Raw genomic sequence first — 26,244 nt, forward strand, 5'->3', positions numbered from 1 at the left:
AAATTGAGAAGGTTCAATTCTCAAAGAACATGGCCTCTACCAAGCGTAAAGACTTTGGTTTTGTTCATTTTGCTACTCATGGAGAAGCTCAAGCTTGTGTTGATATTCTCATTAACATCGATATTGGAGAAGGAGATAGTAAGGTAAAGGCTAATATTACAAAACCCCAACACAGTGCTTGCCATGAAGACGATCAACAATTTCTAACATTACAAGCATAATTATCGCTTAGGCTGGACCTTCTACAAAAGATTTATTTACATGGGAGCAGGCATTTTTTCTTATAGATATTATCTGATGTTGTGCAATCATTCTTTCAAATGTTTGGTCAATCAAGAATCTCTGTGAAGCATTCAAGACCGATAAGGAGGCAATTAGGAACTTGGAAAAATTGACCCTTTTTCAAGTAATTTTACATTGTTGTCAGCTATTTGTATTTTACTAGAATCATGGTTTACACCTTCATAACAATCACTGCATACAAGTACAGACAAGAACAACAAACAAGGCTACAACAACAACAAACTAGAAATCTCTCTGCCATTGTTCAGCCAAAGAAGATTTACAGGTAAAAATAAGCATATCGGAATTACCTTGCATTTTTAATAATTAAAAAAAAAATTCTATTTGATAATTTTTCTGGAAGAGGTATTGATTAATTTGAATATTGGACTAGTTATTTGTTCATAACAAAAATGCATAGCTTTATGTACTTAACTGTATGTTTAAGATTTTAGCTACAGAATTTGCGCAATTCTGCAGTTGAAAAACAATTCTGTAGCTCTATATTTAATTCAATGATTTATTTTGTGAAAACACATTCTAATCAAAATTCATGAGCATCATGCCATCTAATTTTACTACTTCATCCTTCACATCAAAATCATGTTCCCATGTCACACTTAAGCATGACAATTTTCACTGTTTCACAAAAATTTCAAACAAGCATAACTTTCTCATACAACATCAGTTTTCAATGAGTCAAATGTCATCGGAAAGATCTTGACAAGATCTACAAAATGAGAAATATTTCATTAGAGTTTTAAATAGTGAAAGAATGAATAAATTGCTGACAAGACATGACAGGTAACCTGAGGCACTAGTTTTGAAACATGTAAAATTCATTTGATTTTCTTTCATGAATTTGTTTTATTAGTACCAATTCTCAGTATTTTGTGTAAATGTCATAAATAAAGAGATTGATAACCTCTCTCTTTTGATAATATTACATTTCATTACAGAAAAAGTACTATGTTTTTGCAGGTTTCAGGAAGATAAACAGATGGACACAAACAAACAGTGTCTTTCAAAGACCACATTTCTTTCAAAAGAACATGATCAAATCAACATAAAAGATGAAATATCCAAGCATTACCACATGATTTTGGACAAATAATGTTGAATTAGATCCATCACACTATTTGGAAGCCTTTCAAATACTAGTCTTACCATTGCATTCCTACTTATTCAGTCAATCAAATCTTCATCTCATTTTCCTTCACATTCATTTTCCTGCCTCACTTTCACTAACCTTTAACCCAACAATAAAACCATTTAGCTCCCCTACCAAGCTTATTCATTCCATTTTCCTTTTCTCTTTGTAAAATAAACCTTAATCCACTACAAAAATTTTCATCCATAGTCTTTCAAAATTATTGTTTTATGCTCATGTTAGATGATGGAGGATTCATTAAGGCCTCCCTTCTAACAATTCTTGGCCTATCGACATCAGCATATTATCTAGGTTCAAGGCTAGAGTCCTTATTAGTACCCTGAGGCTTGTATGCAATAATGACAAGTTCTCTCACTAACAATCATGGGAATACATCAATGTCCCTTGATCGTTAGATCTTGCAAGTGGCTCGACATCAGCTCATCTGTTCGCACTTTGCAAGATGTACTTAGGTATCTTGGCACTCGTTGAAATTAATGGTGATTTTGCCTCGCATTGGTTAACGGAATTCATTAATGGTCGGTAATCTAATGACTTCTCTTCATGCTCGACGGTAACACATTTATTCACATGAATAGAATTGTACCATCGGGTTTTGTAGTAGGTGAAGACTATATCATTTCAACATTTTGCAGCAGATACAGTAGATTTAGTAGTAGAAATAAACAATCCACTTTCACCACCTCATCCACCATTTATGCAGCCAATAAGTAGATGAAATTCTACATTCTATTCCATGATCCAGCATCAGCTACAACTTCTCTACACATGCATGGTTTTTCCACTTCCTAGGTAAGTAAAGGTATGTTCTTTTCTAGCTTTTAATCATAGAATTCCTTGAATACTGAAATTATAATTTTGGTAAAATACTTCACCATATTTCCTTTCTCATTTGAAAAAAAAAACCATAAACACTTTTAGTTTGGGGGGGAAGAGACATCCATTTATTACCACATCCATATCACTTCATTCCATTTCATTTCATTTCATCCTAACATACTTGTCCTAATCAATTATGATTGAATTATGGTTAAAAAGTTATGTGATTTGCAAATAAATTCCTAAATGATGAGCATATTATATGGCTGATTTAAAGATGCATTCTTAAATATGTTCAATGATTTTGCCTGCAACAAAAATAAACATGGTATTGATACACAAGAAATAATACCAATTACGATTTGGTTGTCACACAAGAACCAACCAAACATGTTGCAACTCAATGTATGATAAGGAATACTTTGCAAAAATAAATGAAATTGTCAAATGCAAAGTTTAAGGACAATTGATATAAGCCAAGCTCATTCAAAAGCAAATCACGATTAAGAAATGTAGTAGATTGCATGAGGACATGCAATAATGTCAATTGGGGGGTATGTAGAGCCTCCAGAATGTATTGAAAATATCATCCACTTTCACCTTTATCGCCACCATTTCACTCACATGTCGCAACTCCATGACCATATAACCTTTCATTAGCCTCCATTATCATAATTATATGGGTTCCATTTGTGTTTTCCAAAAGCTAATGATTTCTAGTATTTTAAGTGAATTTATGGTTAAAACATAGAAAAATGACATATACTTGCTAATACTTAAAAGTGGCTTGAGTTTCATGACATGTGTAGGTCATTTGGAAGCTTCCAAGGCACCCTTATGTGGCCTCCAATGCTCAAATTCGAATTCCCTTCAAGATATGGAAGGAGATTTGGATAAAGGTCAAAGAGGATATGTGTCTCATCCTTACCTATTTGAATTGTAACCCTATGATATTCTATAGGGATCTAGGGAAAGAATAGTGGACCTCCATTAATGAGGTTGCTTCTTATGTTTTTGTATAAATAGGAGAGCCTCCTCCTTTCAAAGGCATGTGAAAAGTTGGATATACTTGGGTGTACAAGTTAAGATTACTCATGTTTGAATGGAATTTAGATTTAGCACCATGCTCATGAGTGATGTTCACCTCTTTCTGGTAATGATTGCATTGGAAGCCTCTTAGCTTACCATCTCTCATACTTTTGGATTGGCCACCTATAATTTATGAGATTTATTGCTTTTATAGATTAAGATTTATTGATTTCATATATTAAGATTTATTTGCTTTCATATCTTTTCTTGTGTGAGAGGCTAAGAATGATTGTTTTGCTTTCATTTTATGTCATGTGGTTTTGATTATTCATTTCATAGGATCCTGATTTGATAATGCACACATGATCCCTTAGAGTAGATTTCATTTCATGGAATTTCATTTCAAAAAGTGTGGTAGATTAAGATTTCAATTCCTGCAAGTGTGGTATATTAAGATTTCAATTCCTACAAGTGTGAAAGATTAAGATTTAAATTCTGCTCACTGTACTATAATTGTACTATAATTTCTTTTGAATTGATTTTTGAATTAAAATAGGTGAATTTGATTTGTCATTATTTGGTTTCGTTGTTAGATATATCTAAATTAGAAGTTAATTTTTAGCATATACAATGCACACATGCTTCACAAGTTTTACGAAACCCAAGTTAACAATTAAATGATAGGTAATTAATTTGCCTCAACAATAATCATAAAATACAAAAGAAATAAGAAAAGGAACCTAACAATAGAAGCCTTATATTAAATCCGATTAGTCTATTACACCAGGAGACAAAGTCTAGATCTAGTTGAGGAGAGATGCCTTATCAAACTAGTAGCATCTCCTTATCGAAGGTATTCTATCTTGGCTTAGAGCCATAGCTCAACTTATATACATTTTTATAGTGCAAAAATAGCTCTAGACAAGCCAAACTATTACAAATAGTATGAGAAGCCAAATCAAATGATTTTTCATCAATAGAGATATCATAGAGCCATGATCGAAACAAGGAGATAGAATCTAGTACATAAGAGATTATTTTAGTAAATCATCCTTTCTTATCAGCATGTTACTAGTAGTGGGAGAGAAGTGCACCTTTGAATGTTAAATGACTCCAAAATAATCTTGAACAAATACTCGTACTTACAACTAACCACTGGCCTTCATGGAAAATCTGAATAATAAAGTGATCCACACATTCTTTGACTCGGGTGAAGGATATCCGTTGAGTGAAAAAACTGCATATACTTTGGTTAGTGGATTTTTAATGATCATAACACTTAGAAAATACATACAAATGAGATATTTTGACTTAATTATTATCTATCAACTCTTTAAATTTTATGCAAATTAACACAAGTCTTCATGATTATGTCCAAAAGATAGAGGAAATGCTATGTAAGGGAGCCAATATTTGGTGAAACAAGAGAGTAAAAAGGGAAAAATAGGGCATTTCATGATCCTGGAATCTACCCAAAACCGACTCTTTTCTATCTCCTCACAAAAATAAGGATTTGTTGCTCCTCTGCAAAAAAAAAAAAAAAAATATGAGACTCCTTCCCTCTCACTTTTTGATTTGGATATTAATCTTTGCATCCAAGGCCTGAACTTCCTTCAATTTTTATTTTAATTTTTCTGTTTTTAATCTTCAAATAGGAGGAATGCATTCTCCACATTTTAATTTTCTCCTTTAGTCCCTCCACCTCTTTTGACAACTCCTTCTTCCTTGCTATCAGTGTGGAGTTCTAAGACTTCTGAATACGATCCAACACTTCCATCTCATGGAATTTCACCTTCAAGGTCTGGATCTTCTTCCTGTGCTTGTCTTGTTCCATAAAAGTTTTTAGTGACACTAATTCTTCATTCCTTTCATAAAATTCATCCATATGACTATCGGTGGGTTTCATATACCAATACAAAAAAAATTTCTTTTTAGAAATAAACCCTTTTCCAAAAATAGACTCTTTATCACTTACTAACCCTTTAGCATCCTCTATTATAGAAATTCCTTTTTTGGGATTTACACTGAAGGGACTCTTTACTTATGTCACAATATGAACTTTTTCACCCATACTTGATTCATTTTTTGCATTAAGTCCTTCATCTAATAAAGAGGCTTAGGAAATCACATCTCATAAAGGAGTCACAGGAACAACATCTGGTAAAATATTTTTTATAGAGGAAGAAGAGGCATCCTTTGTTTTCATCGTAACTCTTACTAATCTTTGAGTCGGTTTTGGAACTGATAGCTTAGATTACATGCCTTCATTTTTTTATTGTTTATTTAACTTAGAGGCCCCTTGTTTTCCTTTGACACTAGTTTTCTTACCTTGATCAAAATTTGGTCCAGAACCTATAATTTTGACTATAAATCCCTCATTTGAATTATTCTAAAGACTAATGATTTTTTTTATATTTCCAAACTTATTAGATGCAAAAAATCCATTCCAACTAGATCCCCTCTTATTCAATTCAGTTGAGACTAATATATTAATGAGGTTATAATGATACAATTTATATCCAACCTCTATAGTTGAACTCTTCTAGACACTTACAGACATTTTAGTCAAACTTTTCAAAAGGAAGTAGGGAAATTTTATGCACTAACCTGATTCAAAATGTAAAGGGAGCCAAATGTGATAAAGGAAGGTTTTAGAGTAGCACCCTTCACACATTAGAAATTTCTGCAAAATATATAACAAACAATTCCATTTTTCAACAATAAATTTTCTTGGTACCCCTTCCTTCTAATTAGCCTTATAACTCGGATCAATAATAAATCATTGCTAAGCATCGATCTCCACCTCTACATTTTTAAATGATTCTTCTCACTCATAGGGGAGCCCTGTTGCTTGAGAAATGATTTGCTTGGAAACCCTCATGACTAGGGTACCAATAGTAGTAGTCTTTCCATCAAATTTATCAATGAAAGATCCGACAATTCCCAAAGCAAACCCATTAAATTTCTATAAAAATGATATCCACCCAGCCACTTCCAAAATTGGAAGGCTAACATTATACTCAAGAATCCCTTCCAATTCCTTAATTGACCATGGTTCGATCTGCACCAGCATCATCTCACAATTCACTATAGGAATAGGAAACAAATGATATCCATTTTACATATCTAGACCCATGAAATGATTCTTCAAACCCCACAACCTTCACTTCATCTAGAAAAAATCAAGTGTAGAAACAAATTTTCATTGTAAAAGCATGGATTACCCTAGAAGAAACACAATTCAAAATTCGGCTTGAAACTTGTCAAAATAAACCATTACTAGTGGAATCAAGTTGGCAAAGGGATAATAATGAAAATATAAGGACTAGGAATAACAGGGTATGTGGAAATTTAAAATGGTGGTTAGGTGATGATTACAAATGATGCAGTAATCAATCCAGTGAGAGGTGGAGATGGTGGTTAAATTAAGGACAATATGACTTGTCATGATGCTTAGGATAATGATAAGAAAGGAATATTACCATAACATCCCTCATTTATAATTATTATAATCATGGGATCGTTGAATTGTTGTGTATTAAAAATATGAAGTTGAAATACGTTAAAATGTGTCAAATTTAACTATTTCTTATCGCATTACAAAGTTTTTATGCTAAACATAAGCCACAATAATTACCGAAATATATGACATGTTTACCTGCCTCCTGTTCAAAAATTTTCAAAGCATAGAAATATAGTGCATGCACGAACCTAGTTAGAGATAGGTTAAAACGTCAAATTTATACATATTTCCATATTCTGAGGACCAGTCAATCAATGATGTTGAAGACAAAATACCCAATTTAGGAAACAACAAGTAAAGAAGTTGTTACAGGTTCTTGCACTAAGTACTAATCCTACAATTTTACTAAAATCTTAGAAAATGGAAAACCTAAAGTTGATTAGTTGTCTAGAGATGGATGCTTGTTGGTTCAATACCCAAAATAAAGTTCCTTTAGACTGGATCACTCTTTCTTTAGACTGATCCATTTTTTTTATGTTTTGATCCCAGGGCTACCAACAAGATGTTTCTCATACATATACAAGAGCACTAAAAATAACTTGGCAAAAAAAAAATTATTTCCAAAATTATAGGGAAAAAAGGAGAGAAACATGGACTAATATATAGAAATTGGAAGGGATATAAAAATTAAGGAATATAGAGGGTAAACATAATTATGGATAGTGAAATTTTTTATATAAAATGGGAGGAATTTTGATTGGGGAAATGACTGAGGTGAAGATAGAATATGGACATGATTAGAGAAAGAATTGGAGGTATACATAACTAGGGAAATAGTAGATGGGAAGGTTAAAAAGGGAAAGGGGATAGATTACACAAAATGAAGAATAGGGGGAAGAAATGGAAAGAAAGAAGCTGGAAAATAAAACCAAACAGAGTCACCAAATTCTTAAAATAACACTCCTCTATTTTTAATACTGATGTAACCTATGGAAAGAAAAATTAACTATAGCGGAAATTTTATGTTGATTGAGTGAAGATAAAGAAAATCAACTACCCTAAACTCTGATAAGGGAAATATTTGTGTAGATCATTATTTGTTTCCACCAAAACCATCTTTGGAAACTTTCTTCTTCTCAATGACATGCTATAAGTGCATAAAAATTCAATTAGCTTTCCCATTTTATTAGACTGTTAAAAAAAGGATCTTCTTGCCAATGCCCTAGATTTTAGGCAGACCTCTACATAACTGCACCAACAAGATGGTTTTCAAAATAAGACAAATTCTTTTACTTTATTTTTTTATCATTTTTTATGTTTTCTATTTTTTTTATTTTTTATTGTTAAGGAAAAGAAGCAAATCAAAGAGTACTCACAGTAGGATGGAAATCCTTTCTTCCCACCATTTCCAAATTTGATTGCTGCTTAATCTACCTAATAAATTCCTCCTTAGTAATGGGTTGTTGGTATAATCTGAGTCTATGTCCATTTACTAAGAAGATGGTATCACTCTCATTAATGGTCTTCACTTCAAATGCTCCATTCTCGAAAGCTCTAACTACCTCATAAGGTCACAACTAGCATGTGTGGAATTCCCCCTTGAAAATTTTAAATCGGGAATCATAGAAGAGAACTCAATCACTTGGTTGGAACATCTTCTTCTTGATCAATTTATCATGCCATTTGTTGCGTTGTTGCTGGATCAAAATGGCTTGTTGAACAACATCTCTCCTCATCTCATCAAACTCACTCAACTACAAGAGACGTTCTTGTTGTGCTTCTGAGAGATCTAAACAAGTTGGATTGAGATTCTAAATGCTTTAATATGGAACTCAATTGATAATATGACCTAATTTCCATATACAAGCTCGTAGGGTGTTGACTGGTATTGTTTCTCCAAGCAATTCTATATGCCCACGACGCCTCAAGTAGCCTAGCTACCCAATATTATCTATGAATTCTCAATGCCTTTGTTAGGATGGAATCTATTACCTTGTTTGTGAACTCACCTAGCCATTGGCCTATGGATGATATGGAGATGACTTCTGATGTTTGATATTTTATTGATCTATAATTCCCTTTACCATATTAGATGCAAATTGTGATCCATGGTCAGTAACAATCTCTCTAGGAACACCAAATCTAGTAAATATTTTATCAAATAAATAATAATAACATTCTTTTCAGTAACAAAAGGAACAACTCTAGCTTCTACCCACTTTGTCACAAAAGTAGTGCAAACTAATATATGCCTCTTGATTAATTATGTAGGTGCAATAAGTCCAACAAAATCAATAGTCCATTTTTCAAATTGATTTATCATAACCTATGAAAAAAAGGGAATTTCATTAGCTTACTTGGGGTGGCCCATTCACTGACAACTATCGCATTGGCTAATATATTGTTTGGCATCCTTGAAAAGGTACAAAAAAAAGTAGTCGAAGCACTTTATATGTTGTTCTTTTGCCTGTGAAATGGCCCCTGCAAGGTACATCATGGCCTGCTTTTAAGATTTCAAACACATCTTCCTCTCTTACACATTTGCGGATAATTAAATCGGGTCCATTGTAAAAGAGATCTACTTAAATCCAGGAATATGATGCATTATTTTTAAAAATTATATTCTTTTCTCTAGAAAATATGTGAGGTGGTGTCTTCCCTATTACAATATAGTTTTCTATATGTGAAAACAAAGGTGAGATAGTTGATACAACAAATAAATGTTCATCAGGAAACAAATCATCTACAGGAATAAATTTACCCAGATTTGCTAATCTAGAAAGATAATCAGCCACAACATTAGATTTTCCAAGTCTATCAATAATTATAATATTAAATTCCTGCAGTAATAACAAACACCTGGTAACCCTACCACTAGTGTCTGAATTTACTCATAGCAAAAAATACAGCTAAAAATTCCCTTTTTTGGAGAAGGAATACTTGTTGAATTTCAAGTTTTTTGACATTTTGAGCTATGTAATTGAAAAAATTATTTTCAGTTATCGTATATTTTAACTCAAAAGGTGACAAGTTTTTACTGGTAAAGTATATAACATAAGATGACTAGTTTTCTTCTTGTCCTAAGGCTACACCAACAAGAGTATTTGAGGCATCAAATGAGATGCGAAAAGGAAGGGGCCAATTAGGTCCCTTTAGCATGGGTACCTTCATTAATTTCTCCTTTAATTCCTCAAGTATGCACTGACAAGTATCAATCCAAAAAAAAATTAGTGTCCTTAGCTAATAACCGAAAAATAGGTGAAGTTATCCTAGAAAAGTGCTCGATGAACCTCTGGTAATATCTTGCATGACCAAAAAAACCTCTCACTTCCCTTAGAGATTTGGGCATTGGAAGGTGGTTAATGATCACAACCATTGTAAGTTCCACTAGTATACCCTCACTGGAAATGAGGTTTCCAAGAAATATCCTCGATTTACAAATAAATCTACATTTCTTATTTCTCAAAGCGAGGCAGGCTTCCTTGCTCCTAATCAGTACTTTCTCCAAATTTGAAGGGCATCTGAAAAAGAATCACTAAATATGGAGAAAACATCCATGTAAACCTCTACACAATCAAGATCAACAAATATATCTAATACTACACATTAGAAGGTAGCAGGTGATGAGGCTCATCAATATGTACATCATAAGGATCATAATTCCATCCTCTAGGTTTAGAACTATCTCTTTCTCACATTTATTTACAATTTTTGTTATATTATGCTTAGTGAGAGGGGTAAAGATGTTTTGCTATGTCATGCGGCCTAATATGGTTTAATTGTAGGAAATGGAGCATTTCTTAGATGATTTCCATGTAGGACCTCAGAGTAGACAACATGGAGATATTATAGGATCTTATCTACCTCCTTAACTCCTTCAATAAGCCAAGATCACCACACTCTCTCTCATCAGCTCGAGGTCATTGGTAGCCAAGCAAGACGAGGTCAATGGCAGCGAAAGAAAGTGCAGTTAAACAAGATCAAGATCCACCATTCTTGAGTTTTGGGCGAGAAACATTCCTTTCTTCTAGGGATATCCTAATAGCTACCCTCTTTTATAAATAAACAAGCAAAAGAGCTCATTTGGATTAGAACTTTGTTTTTTTTAGCTAGGAATCTATCAATATCAAGCACTTGACATTGTTATTTTTGACTGGTTATGTGATATATTTGACATTGATTCAATGATAATGAGAAGTTTCTTAATGGTTAATGACTAAGTTAGTTCCAAAGGGCCGAGGCTCTTGGGTTTGGGCCCAACCACAATGTCTTAGGTCCCTCTTATGTATTGATATTTCTTTTTAGTTTAGAATACTTATTATTTTTGTGCATTTCATTAGAAAATAACCCCTCAAAAATATTGTGATTGCAATCTCTATCTCATCTCTCCCATGGGAGCATGAATGGAAGGATATACAATCATATTCCGAAAATACTATGTTTATGATTTATTGGAATAAGTTCTATGTTAGTCATCTTTTTTGCATGTGCTTACTGTATCTTAGGAGTTGATTTATTGACTAGGTCATAGCTCTTGGCATAGATTAGATGGAATTTAAATTCAACTCATCTTTTCCACTATTAGTTGTTTCATTTTGTCAATAATAAAAGGGTATATGTATGTCATGTTGGAGGGTTGTTTGGAAATGCATGCAAGGGGATTTTCACCACCTCCATCTTGGACTTCCCCACCCTCTTTTATGAATCCCAAATTTTTTCTTTAAAGTTATTTTCTTGAGATCGTTCCCTTAGATCACCTTGAGAAACTCTCCTACTGAAAAACAAACCTTCCAAAGGATTTTATCTTGGCTAGGGGTGTTGGCCACCTTTCATCCATTTACCCCAACCTCCATCCACCTTGCCATCCCTTAAACCTATCATTCCTTCCTCCTAAAGCTTCTCAGAAGCCTTCCTATAGCAACCTCTTGTAGCATACTTGAAGTGTTAGAAAATTATATATTACGGAGCAATGGAACACATAAAATATTGCAGAAATATAAACACAGAAAATGCACAAAACAAGAGAGACACAGATATACGTGGTTCACCCAGTTTGGGCTACGTCCACCCCGAACAACCAGTCCTTCCGTTCTATTATCCAGCAAAAATGAAGAGACACAACCTACAGCAAATCCGCTGTAATATCCTCTGTTTTCTCTCACAGTCTCACCTCTCTATTTCTCGCTCATGGAATACACATCTATCACACAGCCTCAAATACAATGCCCTCATACAAAGAGAGGGGTTGCCTTCTAGGGCAAAAAGCCCTAAACTAAACATAAGTTCTACCGTCAGATCATCCGCCTAATGAACGGCCCAGATTGACTAGAAATTACTATACTTTTACAAGGCAATTTTATAGCTGTTTTTAGCTTCGGGGGCGCTGCCCCCGAAACCCCCCGCCAGAGCGGGGCTCCCCCCTGGACCCCCCCTGCAGCGAATATTTTACGGGCGGCGTTGCCGCCCCCATTTCAAGCTGGGGTCCAATGTGGCGATACCTTTGAATATAGAAGATAATCAGGCTCCACACCCAACATGAAGCAGCCTATTTGACCACCTGTTTTGACTTTTGATGCAATTTATACTTAGTTTAGAAGTAGGTTTTCCCCCAGTTGTGACTCCATGATCAAGGGAAGCACCTAAGCCACTCCAACCATCATTTTCCTTCACTGCAAAATAGAATAGCATTAGTTTCTTTATCATAGATTTGGCACAAATAGAACATTGATTTATATGCAAGTGTGAGCTAGATAGATGATGCATGGAATATTGAGTTATGATTTGGTAGGTTAGCTTCCTGTCTGCAAGTAGATTTGGTAGCTATATGGTTGATTGCAAGATAATGTAGTTCCCTTTCTACAAGTAGTGTAGCTCTTATCTTTTCATGAATTGATTCAATAAAATTTACAAGTTGAAGTTCAAAAAGAATTTTCCTTTTTATCATTAGAGCTAGCTTCTGAATTGCACCTTCATTAGTTATTTTTCATTCTAATTCAGTAGGAATAATGGTCTTCGACCACTATTGATCAAATTTCCTAGTTTAGGGTGGCATGAGTAGAATCCCATCTACTGTGTATATAACATTATCACCACAAATTTTGTATGAACTTTGGGTTTATAAATAGAGTTGAGGATTCCTTGGGAGTTGCTTCACTCTTGGTGCAATACCAAGGCTCACCACTTTTTGGCATCGTTGTCAGGGAGGTGACTAGGTAGATGTTATTTCAGCTTAAGAATTATTTTCTATTTTGCATTTTGATTTGAAAGAGTCACATAAAAGAAGAAAAAAATTTCTTTCATACCTCATTTTAATAGAGCTACTCAAGGAAAATTCTTACCAAACACCCCCACACCCTCAACCCGTCAACCTTCACTCATCTTCGGTGACTGTTAGCTTCCCCCTCTGGCTACAGGGGAGTTAGAAGACCCTTTAGGTGAGCAACTTGAGATCTTTGAAGAACCTATTGGGGAAGAAGAAGAACCCATTTCACCTACCCAAAACATGGTTGAAAATAGGAACAATGAGGTTTTCCCTATCAGAGAGACTAATGGAGGCCAAAATGAATAATATAAGCGCTACTTCCCTTCCACACTTCCATGACTTAACCTATGAGGATCCTGATTCTTTTTTGTTTGAATTTTTTGTTGTCTGTAGGACCTATGACTACGCATTTGATGACCAGAATCTAAAGTAATTCCCATCTACCCTTAAGGATGCAGCCTTGCGCTAGTTTATGGGTTTGTTTGGGGATAACATCACTACCTGGGTTCAAATGCAACAAGCCTTTATTAAAAGATATAGGGACCATTGTAGGTCTAAAGAAACCAAGGAATAAATATTTATAATGACTCTTGGACCTGATGTATCCCTTGAGGACTATTAGGAGAGATTTCAACTCAATTATAGGAGTGCCAAATGCACCCTTGATCCTGAATCACTCAAGCTAGTTATTCTCTAAGGGATCGGCGAGGACATGATGGAAACCCTCAACATGTTGTCTGGGGGAGACATCTACCATTATCCTATGATGACATCAAAACAATGTTCAAAAATCACCCTAGGGCTACTAGGAAGAAGGTTAGGGCTAGTCAAGGCTTGGTTAGTTCCTCTCATTCCACAACATCCATCAAGAATGATATTGGGAATATGTTGGAGGAATTTAAAAGTTAAATGTTGCATACATTATCTTTGCAAATGGATACCATGAATATCAAGAGGAGACAAGAGGAAGCAATGAGAGCCATATCTATTTTCTACCCTAAATGCACTAGAAGACCCCCCTAGAAATGAATGCCCATTAAATGTCATAGAGGTCTCCTTAATCTGTGAGGAAAACCATGCCACAGATAAATGCCCTTCTTTTCTTGGTTGAAAATTTGTATACCAAGGGGCATAAGTTGGGGTTGAACAAATTTTCATTATAAATTAAAGGAGGCCTCAAGGATCTCGACCATACCAGTAGGGCATGTAAGGTGCATATTACGCTTATGAACAACCCAAACAAAATGCACCCTTACCACCTTGATACTCTTCCACTCATCAATCATGGTCAACACCTCCTTCTTGGCCTTATGCTCCTTAATATCGTCCCCAACCTATCAATCAACCATTTCATCCATATGCTTCTCAACCTCCTTAATGGAATAACCCATCACAAGGGTGGAGACCTCAACTCAACCAACCTCCTGCTTTACTGCCTCCACCTCTAGCTCAACCATAACTCACCCATACTACTCCACCCACGCAACCTTAGATGCCTTCTCAACCCAATACAAATATGAGTAATAAGAAATCGCAACAGGTCTACAGTGTCGAGGCATCTTACCCTGCCTATGTTGTGGAGATCCAGGAAATCAACCCTAGGTCTAGAAGAGTGCTTCCAGATAACCAACCTCCATCTCCACCAAATAACTTGAAGAGGAAAATGAAGATAGTACCCCTCAATTAAATCCACCTCCTTTTCCTAAGAGATTGATCCATCCTAGCTAGCACACCCCAAAAGAGATTGAACTTTTGGGAGAATTGAATAATCTATGTGTTAAAATATCCCTCCACTAAGATATTAAGGATGTTCCTATCTATAATAATATTGTCAAGGAGAAATGTTTCAAACACCATGGGAGGAGAAAAAGAGACCCCTTGACCATCAATGTTATTGTTCAACTATCTGATTTGATGTTGGGGAGAGTGATTTGTCCAAAATATTGAGACCCTGGAAGTTCAGTAGTAGATATGCACATTCATGTCATCATTGTCCCTCATATCCTCATTAATCTTGGCATTGCCATAAATGTGATGAATAAAGAAACCATGGTAAAACTAAACCTCAAAGGATCCTTGAGAAATACCACTATAGTGTTACAACTTGCAGATAGATCCACAATGGATCTTTAGGGATTTGTTGAGGATGTAATGGTCTCCATTCACGCCTAGGAGTATCCTACTGACTTATTGGTTCTCCAACCCAAAACCAAATTCAATGGTTATCCTCTCATCTTGGGAAGGACATGGTTAGCCACTGCTATTGATTACATTAGTTATAGGGTCAGTAACATGACCATTAAAAATGGGCACTTGTCCAAAAAACAGGTATTGTACCCTCCTGCTCAACCATCCATTAAGCATGACTTACCCTTATGGCTAGAAGAGGAGGAAGATGAAGTGTACCATACAATATCCCATCCAATATATACCCTAGATGTTGTTATAGGAGGGGGGGACCTGATGAAGATGACCTCATTGACCAAATCCTCCATAACCAAACCCCCAATACCATGCCTTTTGATGAGCTTATGAAAGAGTCTAAGAATGTTCCTTGGAATGAATTATTCTTAGTTGATAAAGTCCTTTACATGTCAAAATTGTAGAATTTTGTCCATTTAGAACCTTGAATATTAACCCCTCTCTCTTAGCCAACCAAGAAGAGAATTTTTGCAAGATGCTGAGAGAACACTTAGATGCCTTTTCTTGGAACTATAAATAAATGAGGTGGGTACATCCCTCGGTTTGTACTCATCACATCTACATCAAGGAGGGATGAAAACCTATGTGCCAACCTCAGAGGAGAATGAACTCGGCCCTCAAGGACATAGTAAAGGAAGAATTGCAAAATTTGTTGGATAAAGGGTTCATATACTCCATCTCAGATAGTGAGTGGGTATCCCCTCTAGTCTTAGTCCCAAAGAAGAATGGTAAGTGGACGATCTATGTGGATTACAGAGAATTGAACAAAGACACAAAGAAGGACCATTTCCCTTGGCCTTTCATTGATCAAGTTTTAGATGGTCTTGCAGGGAAGAAGTTCTTCTCTTTCCTGCATGGATTCAGTGGTTACAATCAGATCCAGATCAACACTGAGGATTAAGACAAAACTACTTTCACATGTCATTGGGTTACCTTTTCTTATAGGGTCCTTCCTTTCAATCTATGCAATGCCCCTGCCACTTTTCAAAGGGTAGTTCTGAGCATCCTTATTGACCTTGTGCATGAGTCTCTGGAGATCTACATGGATGATTTAAATCCCTATGTGTCTGAGTTTCTAGAGGCTCTCTCTAATCTAGGAAAATTCCTGAGGAAATGCATTGAAATGAACCTCTCACTTAGTCCTAAGAAATGTGAATTCTTAATGAATGCAGGGATTGTCCTTGGTCATGCAATATCTCAGGAGGGAACTCAAGTCAACCCAAACAGTATTTCCATCATCAAAAGGGTCCTTACTCCCCAAAAGCAAAGGGATGTTAGGAATTTCTTAGGCTTAGATGGATATTATAGGAGGTTTATCAAGGACCTTAGTAAAGTGGCTTCACCATTGTTTGGATTGTTCGCCAAGAACTCAGAATTCTATTGGACAAATAGTTGCCAAGAGGGCCCTTGAGATTTTAAAATAGAAATTAACCATTGCACCCATACTTAGGGGTCCAAATTGGGTTGTGGCTTTCCATATCTATGTTGATGCATCTGAAAAAGTTACGGGGGATGCCTTGGAACAAATAGATGATAAGTTACCCTATGCCATCTATTTCATTAGTAAAAATTTGTCTAAGGCTGAATTGAACTACATTGTAACTAAGAAAGAACTCTTAGTTGGATACCAAACAAATTTAGGCACTACATCACTTGATACCAAACTTTTGTGCATACTGACCATGTAGCTATTAAATATTTTATTAATATGCCTGATGTGAATGATAGAAACATTATATAGTTCTTATTATTATAGCAGTTTGATTTAACTATCATTGTCAAGCTGAGAAAAGAAAATGTAGTTGCGGATTTTTTGTCTAGACTTGCTTTACATACAAGTGATCAAGCGATGTTTGATGATCAGCTTCCATATGAGCACCTATTCTCTATCTTATTGCTCTCTCCATAGTTTGTTGCAATATTTCCTCCAATTTGTCATATAGGGAGAAGAGCATAATTCTAAGGAAAAGTTCCCCTTTCACTTGTATTGGGGGCAATATCTTCAAGCTAGGACCAAATCATATCTTAGGAGATGTGTCAGGGAAGAGGAAGTGTTTGAAATCCTCTTTTCCTTCCATTATTGGCCCTACGGAGGCCATTTTCTGCCAAGCGAACAAATTTCAAAGCTCTACAAGCTGGCTATTATTGGCCCACTCTCCACCAAGATGCAAGAAGGTATACAAGCAAATGTGATTAGTGCCAGAGGATGGGAAAACCCACACCCAAGGATGAAATGCTTCTACAACCTCAAGTGGCATTCAAGAAATTTGACAAGTGGGGCATGGATTTCATTGGGCCAATTGATCCACCATAAGGGTAGAAAAAGTACATCATTATGTGCATTGGCTACTTGAAAAGGTGGGGTGAGACAAAGGCTGTCAAGGTAGCAATAGAGGAGAAATTCAATGAGTTCTTAAGGGAAAATATATTCTACAAATTTGGGTATCCCAGGGAGATGGTCACTGATCAAGGAGCTCAATTCACATCACATCAAATTGAGAATCTTCTAAGGTGGCATCATATCAAACACAGAACATCTACTGCCTATCACCCTCAGGCAAATGGGAAAATAGAGTTTACAAATAGGACATTGGAGAGCATCCTCACCAAGGTTGTGAGAAATAATAGGATATATTAAGTAGATAGATTAGTGGAGGCCACTTGGGCCTGTAACACCACTTGGAAGACAACTACTACATTCACTCCATATGATCTGGTTTATGGAAAGAAAGCTCTTCTTTTTGTTTAGTTTGAATATAATACTTTGAGAATAGTAACCCAATTGGACTTAAATGTCACCAAACCACAAAAAGAGAGGCTACTCTAATTGAATGGCTTGGATGAGTTTAGAATGGAGGCCCCCCTACACATTGAAGTTATAGAATTGCAAAGGAAGGTTTCGCATGATAGGCATATCAAGGAAAATGTTTTTCAAGATGGGGATTGGGAATTATTATATGACTCTAGGTTCAAGGATTTCAAAGAAAAATTTATGACAAAATGGTTAGGCCCATACCTAATAGAAAAATGTCATGACATTGGAGATTTTCAAATCAAGACCATTGATGAGGAAAGGATTTCCTTGCTTGTCAATAGCTACAAGTTGAAGGTATACAAAAAACCTATGTATAAAGAATAATTCATTAGTGCAATCAGCATAGAAGTGAATGTGTTTGGGAGTTTCATATCTCCTAGTCCACAAAATTTCTATGTATTTTTTAAAAAAGAGAAAAAGAGAAATAACATAAACAGTCTGAATGAAAACCTTTATGAGGCATTTGATGCCAACTCCTACGTTGAAAACCTCTGTGAGGCAGCCCAGGAGAAAAAAATAGAAGAAAAATAATGAATATCCCTAGGTGAAAACCTATCTTGAGGAACCTAGGGTAGGCATATAGGTTGAAAACCTTCTCTGATGAATCATGTGTGTCTCAAAAAAAAAGAGAAAAAAAACCAAAAAAACACAAGAAATGGATCTACACCATACATGCTAATTTTTTTTTCATTTTGTAGGATTAAATACAACAGCAGATTGCATGGCTACAGGTCCAAAATTCTCAATATTCCCTTCACTCCTCCATCCATACACTTCATATCCATCATTCACACTCATTTGATCATCCCTCTCTACCATTCCGTTAGCCCAAAATTTAAGTTTCACCCCCTCTCTAGATTGCTATAAGAGGGTTTTGAAAAGATACAAGAGGGAGAGATGAGGAAAATGACAACCCAAAATGACCTTAAAATGAATAATAAGGCTTCCCCACCATGTTCCACCATCATCTATCACTCATCCATCCCATTTCATAAATAAAATAAAAAATAAAAAATAAAATAAACATAGAAAAATCTACTAAAAGTATTCCACTTTTTCTTACCCTTGTTAAAAATTTGGAGAAACACACAGATGCCATCATCTTCATTTCTAGAAATATACACTACTTCCTCAAAGTCCTAGCATTTTAATCAAGTCCTATTGCATCCTCTATAATCACCCCCATGCAGTTTGAAGACCCAAGAGAAAAGGAGAGGACTGGTACACCAAGAAAACCTCCTCATGTAGCAGCCTAAGCAACATCACAGAAATCAGTAATCTTGTTTCTTTCTCATCAATAGGGGGTGATGGAAACTTATGAGGCCACTCTGGAGTAGTCATACCACTCCTAGAAGGACTCTCCAGCAGCAGTAGTATCATGGACATCAACAAGGTACCTGCACACACATCAAATACAACAGTCAAATATCATGAGGAGAAATGAAGAAATACATAGGAAAGAAACACATCAAGTCAACTCCCTTGATGCCAATAATGTAGTCCAACTCCAACCTTTAAATCCCTGCATCATTTCAGTCCTAAGTTTGGCTCAAGTATGGAAAACTCTCACCTCCTCCCTATGTGTGAATAACAAAAATGTGTAAATGTCGCAAAGAGATGTTCTAATAAGTTGTAGGTGGTCAGTTAAATTGGCCACCCTAAACTAGTAAACTAAAAGTGACGTTAAGCACTCATGCAACGTGGAGATGTCACATCAGTCAAGTTGAGATCACAGATAGTGGGTGGTGATTATGATAAAAGAGGGAATAGTTCCTCTTAGTGGGGACAATGGTCCGAAAGAGGAAACCATGTGTGATTGTCAGGTGACCACAACGCTCCAACTCTAAGACAAAAATGACATATTATGTATTGGGGCTCGAATTCTTTTGCATAATCACTCATTTAAAAAATAGTTAAGGAGAGGATGAGCTCAGGGTTCCATCGAGGAGTTTTGAACCCTTTTCTACAATTCCTCCAAGAAGAAGCTATAGGAAAGCCTACAACTACTACAAAAGGGCCGAGAAACTGCTACAGGAGGATTGAAAGGGTGAAGAAAAGCTAGAGAGGGTCAAATTGGTCTCCAAAACATTACCTTCATCCTAGACCACTTGATAAAAAGTAAGTTCCACCATCTCCTTCATCCGTCCATAGGATTGTATGCAATTTCACTTCAAATTCTACAGGCAGTAACAATCTTATTGTGAAATTAAAAGGTATTTTCATGCAAGAGATTAAGGGGAATGTAGGAAATTGTCATCAGCAAGGAATTTTAACTCACTTTTTCTAGTCAATTATACACTAAAGCTATTAAAATAAGTATCTCTCCCTCACTTAGCTAAAAACATATAGAAGAGATGGGAAGAGGATTTAACAGAAGCGAGCCCTTAGATACCAAAAGAATTTGCCTACACCTTCCGGTGATAGACATTTTTAGAATATGCCAGTGGCTAGGATTCTTCAAGTTCTTGAAAGGGTATGATGATGAAATTGACTTTGAATTTTCCATGTCCTCGAACTCATAAACAAAAGACATTTCCACCATTTTGGTGAAGGGGTTAGCTATCTCACTAGGCCCTACCACTATGGATCAAATGGAGCAGAGAAGAAAAATCCACCAGTGTCCCTACTAAAAAGAATTTCTTCATTGCCAATGAAAATCCTGTCGAGGACAAGAATGGAGTTAGGAGAGAAATCCTACCTTATCCTTGGGATGAGATGGCCAACCATATTCTGAAATACATCTCTTGTGAGGGAGGGTTGAGTGTGCTCTATGACTACCACTTTAGATTATGTCATGAACTCAGATTTTGGGCAGAATTACCTCTTGCTCAAAGTCTTAGTGCGCCTTACTTCCTCCTAAAGTCCATCAGGGACATGAGTCAAAATGTGAGAGAGGGAAAACACCAACACATAAGCCACCATGACCTCATTAAATTGATAGTGGTGGATGCCTTAAACAAATTGAGAATCCATGTCCTTTGGTCCAAATTCATATACATGGATAGAGAAGCCTTCATTGATACATAGACCCTCACACGAGGTGAGACCCCATCCTCTTGTGTTGGAGGAAGAGATGAAAAAAAGAGGGAGAAGAAGAAGGGGCAGGGACAGAAGAGGAAGAAGAAGTAAGGTCAGAAGAAGAGGAAAGAGAAACATATGAAGAAAGTACAGTGCAAGAACTAGAGGCAAAGGTAGGAAAATAACAAGATGAAGAGGAATAGTGGGAGAAATAGGAAAAATCAAGTCCTAAGAATACCATTGAACCTAGAGAAAAAGAGATATCCCCAAATCAAGCAAGCTTGTCTCTAGGACCCACTAAACAAGAGGTAGCTGCAACTTTACCTACCTTAAGCACCCTAGTCAAACCTAAAAGGAAGAGACAAAGGCAAGCCCCCCTATATTTTTAGACCAGGAAAATCACCAGGATCAAGAAAGGGAGGCCACAAAGGCCCCTATCATAATACAATAGTCCTCAAGCAAGAAAGAGGAGGTGGGACCCATTGAAAGAAAAATCGAAGAGGTCACCTCTCCAAAACCCATAACAAATACTCCTATAGCATATTTAAGGAGGCCCGCCACTAGATAAACCTCCTTCAAACAAACCAGGGCACCAACCACCCTCTAGAAAGAAGAAAAGGGGAAGCTAAGGGATGGGTTGAGTATGCTACAGGAAAAATAGAGTGTGCTACAGGAGGACCAGAGGATGCTAAAGGAGGGGCAAAAGAGCTACAAGAGGGGAAGAATGAGAAACAAGAGGGGTAGAATGTTACACAACATCTACAGGAAGTAGGAACCTCCCCAAAAACATTTGAGAAGGGCTTCCCAGAGCTCCAGGAGTCTATTCCACAACCTAGCCTAAGATCCTATTATAAATTCATTGAAGGAGGGAAAATTATTCCCCAAAAATTTGCAATCCCACTTTTCTATGAGCTAGAAGTAGAAAGAGGAAGAACCCACAGATAGATGCAAATTACTAAGTCTAAAAAGGTGCAATATGTGGGCCTAATGTAAGAAAATCTCCTTGAAATGGGCAAAGAATTAAGTGAGATGAGAGAAAGGGATTCCAAAATGAAGGAACAACTACAAGAAGAAATAGTTGGCTGAGGGAGAAGATGCAAACCCAACTTGCCACAATGGCAAGCCTCTCCATGGAGGCATTATAGTGCATACAACCATCTAAGTCTTATGCACTCTTTCTCAAAGAGTAGTGGCAACAATTCCAAAAAAAACCTTAGCACATGGGTCTATGCCATTTAAAGATTACAAATAGTTCATTTAATTTTGCAACTAAGCTATCTTGGAGGACAAAGAAAAATTGCCTAAGTTTTACATTCATAACCTCAATTTGACTAATATGAATATTTGGGATCCCAATGTAAAATTGGGGGATACATAGTTGATGGCCTTAGCATCGTGGATGACTCATGAGGAGGCAAGAGTTGTGTATGTAAAGAGAGTCATGGAAAAGGAAGAAAAGGAACTAGTATATATCAGGGGCGGAGCTAATGACCCCAATGAATGTCATTAGAAATCATAGCATCATGTCCAATGATGTGAACCTAGCACCCAAATACCTTTCCACCCATGAACAAGCCATCTCACATTTTGAAGACACACTTAGGTTGTTGGGAACAAAAATCCAGCAAGCCTACTAGAGGAGATGGAATTCCTTACCCCACAGTCTCTAGAATAGAGAATATCACTCTCCTGAAAGGCTGAGGAATGAATTAGAGAGGACACCCTTGTACAAAAGAATCATGCAAAGATTAAAAGTCAATTGGATAGGACTCAAGCTCAGTCCACCCTTGCTGCTAGGCCTAGAGGAAGGAATAATTGAAGAAGGGGAGTAGAAGGAGTGGATAGAGATACAAAATAATGCAAGTTTCTATCCCCAAGTCACAACATCTAAGGAACATTGGGATGTCAGGGAGGCCATCAGGGCCATGAAATAAATGGACATAGATGATTGAGTTTCTCAGAGGATGAGAAACAATTTCAGTAGTGGGTTGGTGATGAGGCTCATTAATAGGTACATCCTAAGAATCATAATTCCATCCTCCATCTTTAGAACTATCCCTTTCTCACATTTATTTACAATTTTCATTATATTATGCTTAGTGAGAGGGGTAAAATATGTTTTTCTATGTCATGTGGCCTAATATGGTTTAATTGCAGGAAATGGAGCATTTTTGAGATGATTTCCATGTAGGGGCTTGGAATAGACAATGGGGAGATATTCTAGAAGGTTGTCTACCTCCTTAACTCCCTCAATCATCCAAGATCACCACACTCTCTCTTATCAACTTGAGGTCATTGGAAGCCAAGCAAGTGCAGTTAAGGAAGATCAAGATCCACCCTTCTCGAGTTTTGGGAGACAAACATTCCTATTTTCTAGGGAGTTGCTAGTAGCTACCATCTTGTATAAATAAACATGAAAATGAGCTCATTAGGATTGGGAATTTGTTTTTTCATCTAGGAAGCTATTGAGCTCAAGCACTTGACACTGTTATTTTTTATTGGTTATGTGATGTATTTGACATTGATGCAATGATAATGAGAAGTTTCTTATTGATTAATCATCGAGTTAGTTCCAGACGGTTGAGGCTCTTGGGTTTGGGCCCAAACCCAATGGCTTATGTGTTAGGTCCCTATAATACTAATGTATTCCCTTATTATTATTGTCATTGTACTCCTTATTGTTATTGTTGTGCCCATGTTGTCCCCATATTGTTATTATTATGCCCCATAGAAACCCACTATTGTTATTGTTGTGCCCTTACATTATTATTGTTATGTCGGCTTTGATTATACTATAACCCCCTAGACTCCTATATATATAAAGGAGGTCTTGTCATTTGTGTTGGGATGGGGTCCCCTGGGTCAAGTTTTGGGGCAAAAGCCCAAGTTGTGGGAAAAAATACCAAGTTTTGATGTAAAAAATGTAAATTCTCCACAAATTGTGGTCAGGGAGCATGTAGATAATTAAAGAGTCAAAAAGCGGTTTTTACCCTCTTTTATGTAAGTTAAGTCGGCTTTTTGTAGATCTACCCATGGTCCATAGACCATGGGATTGTATAAATAAGTGTGTCTTAGGGATGTCTAAGGATATGGAAGATGATGAAGATGAATGTAATGGGTCAATAGGAGGAAAGATCATAGAAGTCTTAGGGAAGAAGGAAGTCTCTACAGCTGTGTGCGTAGAGGCCTAGAGTAGAGTCCGTAGCTGAGTGCGCGGACCCCTATAGCTGAGTGTGCAGGGAAGTCTTGAGTCTATAAGCTGAACTGATTATCAATAAAGAAGATTATTACTGAAATTCCTGTGTTTACCCATTTACTTCTGTTATGTATGAATGTGCTTTATGATGTGATAAATAATGCTTGTATGGAATAATGATGTATTGATGCGCAACTTTACATGGCTTATATTTTTATATGAACGCAATTGACATTATGTGTTTATGCAAAGAATAATTGTTGGGTTAAGAATAGTCTTGGATGTGCATAAGTGGCTAATTAGCCCATTCAGGGTCCGCAAAAGCCAGTCATAGATCTTCGCGGAGGTCTTTAGGCCGATTCAAGGAATTTATATCGATCTACACAAAGGTAGATTTAGGGCATAAAATGACATCATGCTGATCTCTGGGTTTGGAAACTTGGTTCCAGCATCCCCCTATACTACTTTGGGTGAGACTTCAGTCTGCACTCCACGGACTGATGCCGAAAGGGCCAATAGTGTAGGGATTTGTTTGACGTAACTAACTCTGAACCTGGGTCAGGACCCACTAAGCCAACAAATGGTTCCATTTCCATGACCGAGATTTGCATAAAGAGATGTGTGATGTTGCATCACTGAAATCTGAAAAAGAAAGAAATTGAGAAGTGGTTGGATAGAAAGATCCACGAATTCGTGGTGAAAGAGAACAAAAATCCATGCTTGACAAAAGAATAGTGGTTGGATAGGTATCTATACATAGAAATACATGAAATTTTCTTCTACACCTTCCCAATCAAATTGTATGAATGGATCGCTAAATTGGCAGATGGCCAAGGAAGGTGGAGACTTGACAATCCAATAGTGTGGACCCCGGAGCTAGTGCAAAAATTGGAAGCTTCTGAAGATAAGATCATGCATGCTATCGATCACTGGCTTGATCGAGTCATAAGAGGATTTGTGACATAATTCGTGGTTGATACCTCTGTCAGCTACAGTGAAGCAAAGTGACACTTCTTCAAAGGACCATGAGGTAAGTATTTTAAATCTTTAAATACTTGTATTAAAATGCTCTTGTGTGAAAAGTGGGTTATGCCACTTCCTTGATGTTTGGATGTACTGGAAGTGGATGATTCTTTAGAAATCAAGAGAGAGCATGTCCTGAATACAACCCATTAATAGAACCACCTTCAAGTGACAACGAGGGAGCGGTACAGGCCTCACCACAAAGCATTGTACGGTTGATAAAGTAGGGTTTCCCTTGAATACCCCATTCACCCACACCACCTACACCTTCATCTCCACAATATAAACCTTCACCTACACCACCACCACCTCCACCACCATTCAATATGTCGAATGCCTTGAAGTTGCCCGTTTTCAAGGGCTTGGGAAATGAGGACCTAGATTAGTTTTGGTTTGTTGCGAAGGCTGTGTGGATGGCACATAATATTACATATGATCATATAAAGAAGGCACAATTAGTTACTGCTCTACAAGATCACGCGTTGACATGGTACATTAAGTATTGCACCAATAACCCATTGGCATCATTAGCGGAAACTCAGATTGCTCTGAATAAGGAATTCGGTAGGCCCAAGTATGAATCGCAATCAGTCATTGGATTTAAGGAAATCATGATGAGGCCTAGTGAAACACCCTAGGAGCTAGATCAAAGATTGAAGTGCCAAATCCACGAAGCTAACATGAATCTCATGGATAGTCAACACTACGAATGGCTTGTAGGCTTGTTACTACCCCACTTAAGGGTTGCTTTATCACAGCAAAAGATAGGGACCCAGGCGGAAGTCATGGAAATTGCAATGAGATTGCATGAAACGCCTATTCAAGATAGTGCTTTGGGACTTCAGCAACTTCATGCGGAGTTGCAAAACCTCTACTTGGAGTTGTAGTGCTTGAAGAAGGAAAAACCTACTCAGTTGGAGGTGCGCAAAGAAGTTTGGTGCCTAAAATATAAAAGCCAAGGGCA

Source organism: Pinus tabuliformis, chromosome 7 (assembly GCF_031772625.1).
Source record: "Pinus tabuliformis cultivar Carrire ecotype Pingquan chromosome 7, CPIR1, whole genome shotgun sequence".
NCBI classification, from domain to species: domain Eukaryota; kingdom Viridiplantae; phylum Streptophyta; class Pinopsida; order Pinales; family Pinaceae; genus Pinus; species Pinus tabuliformis.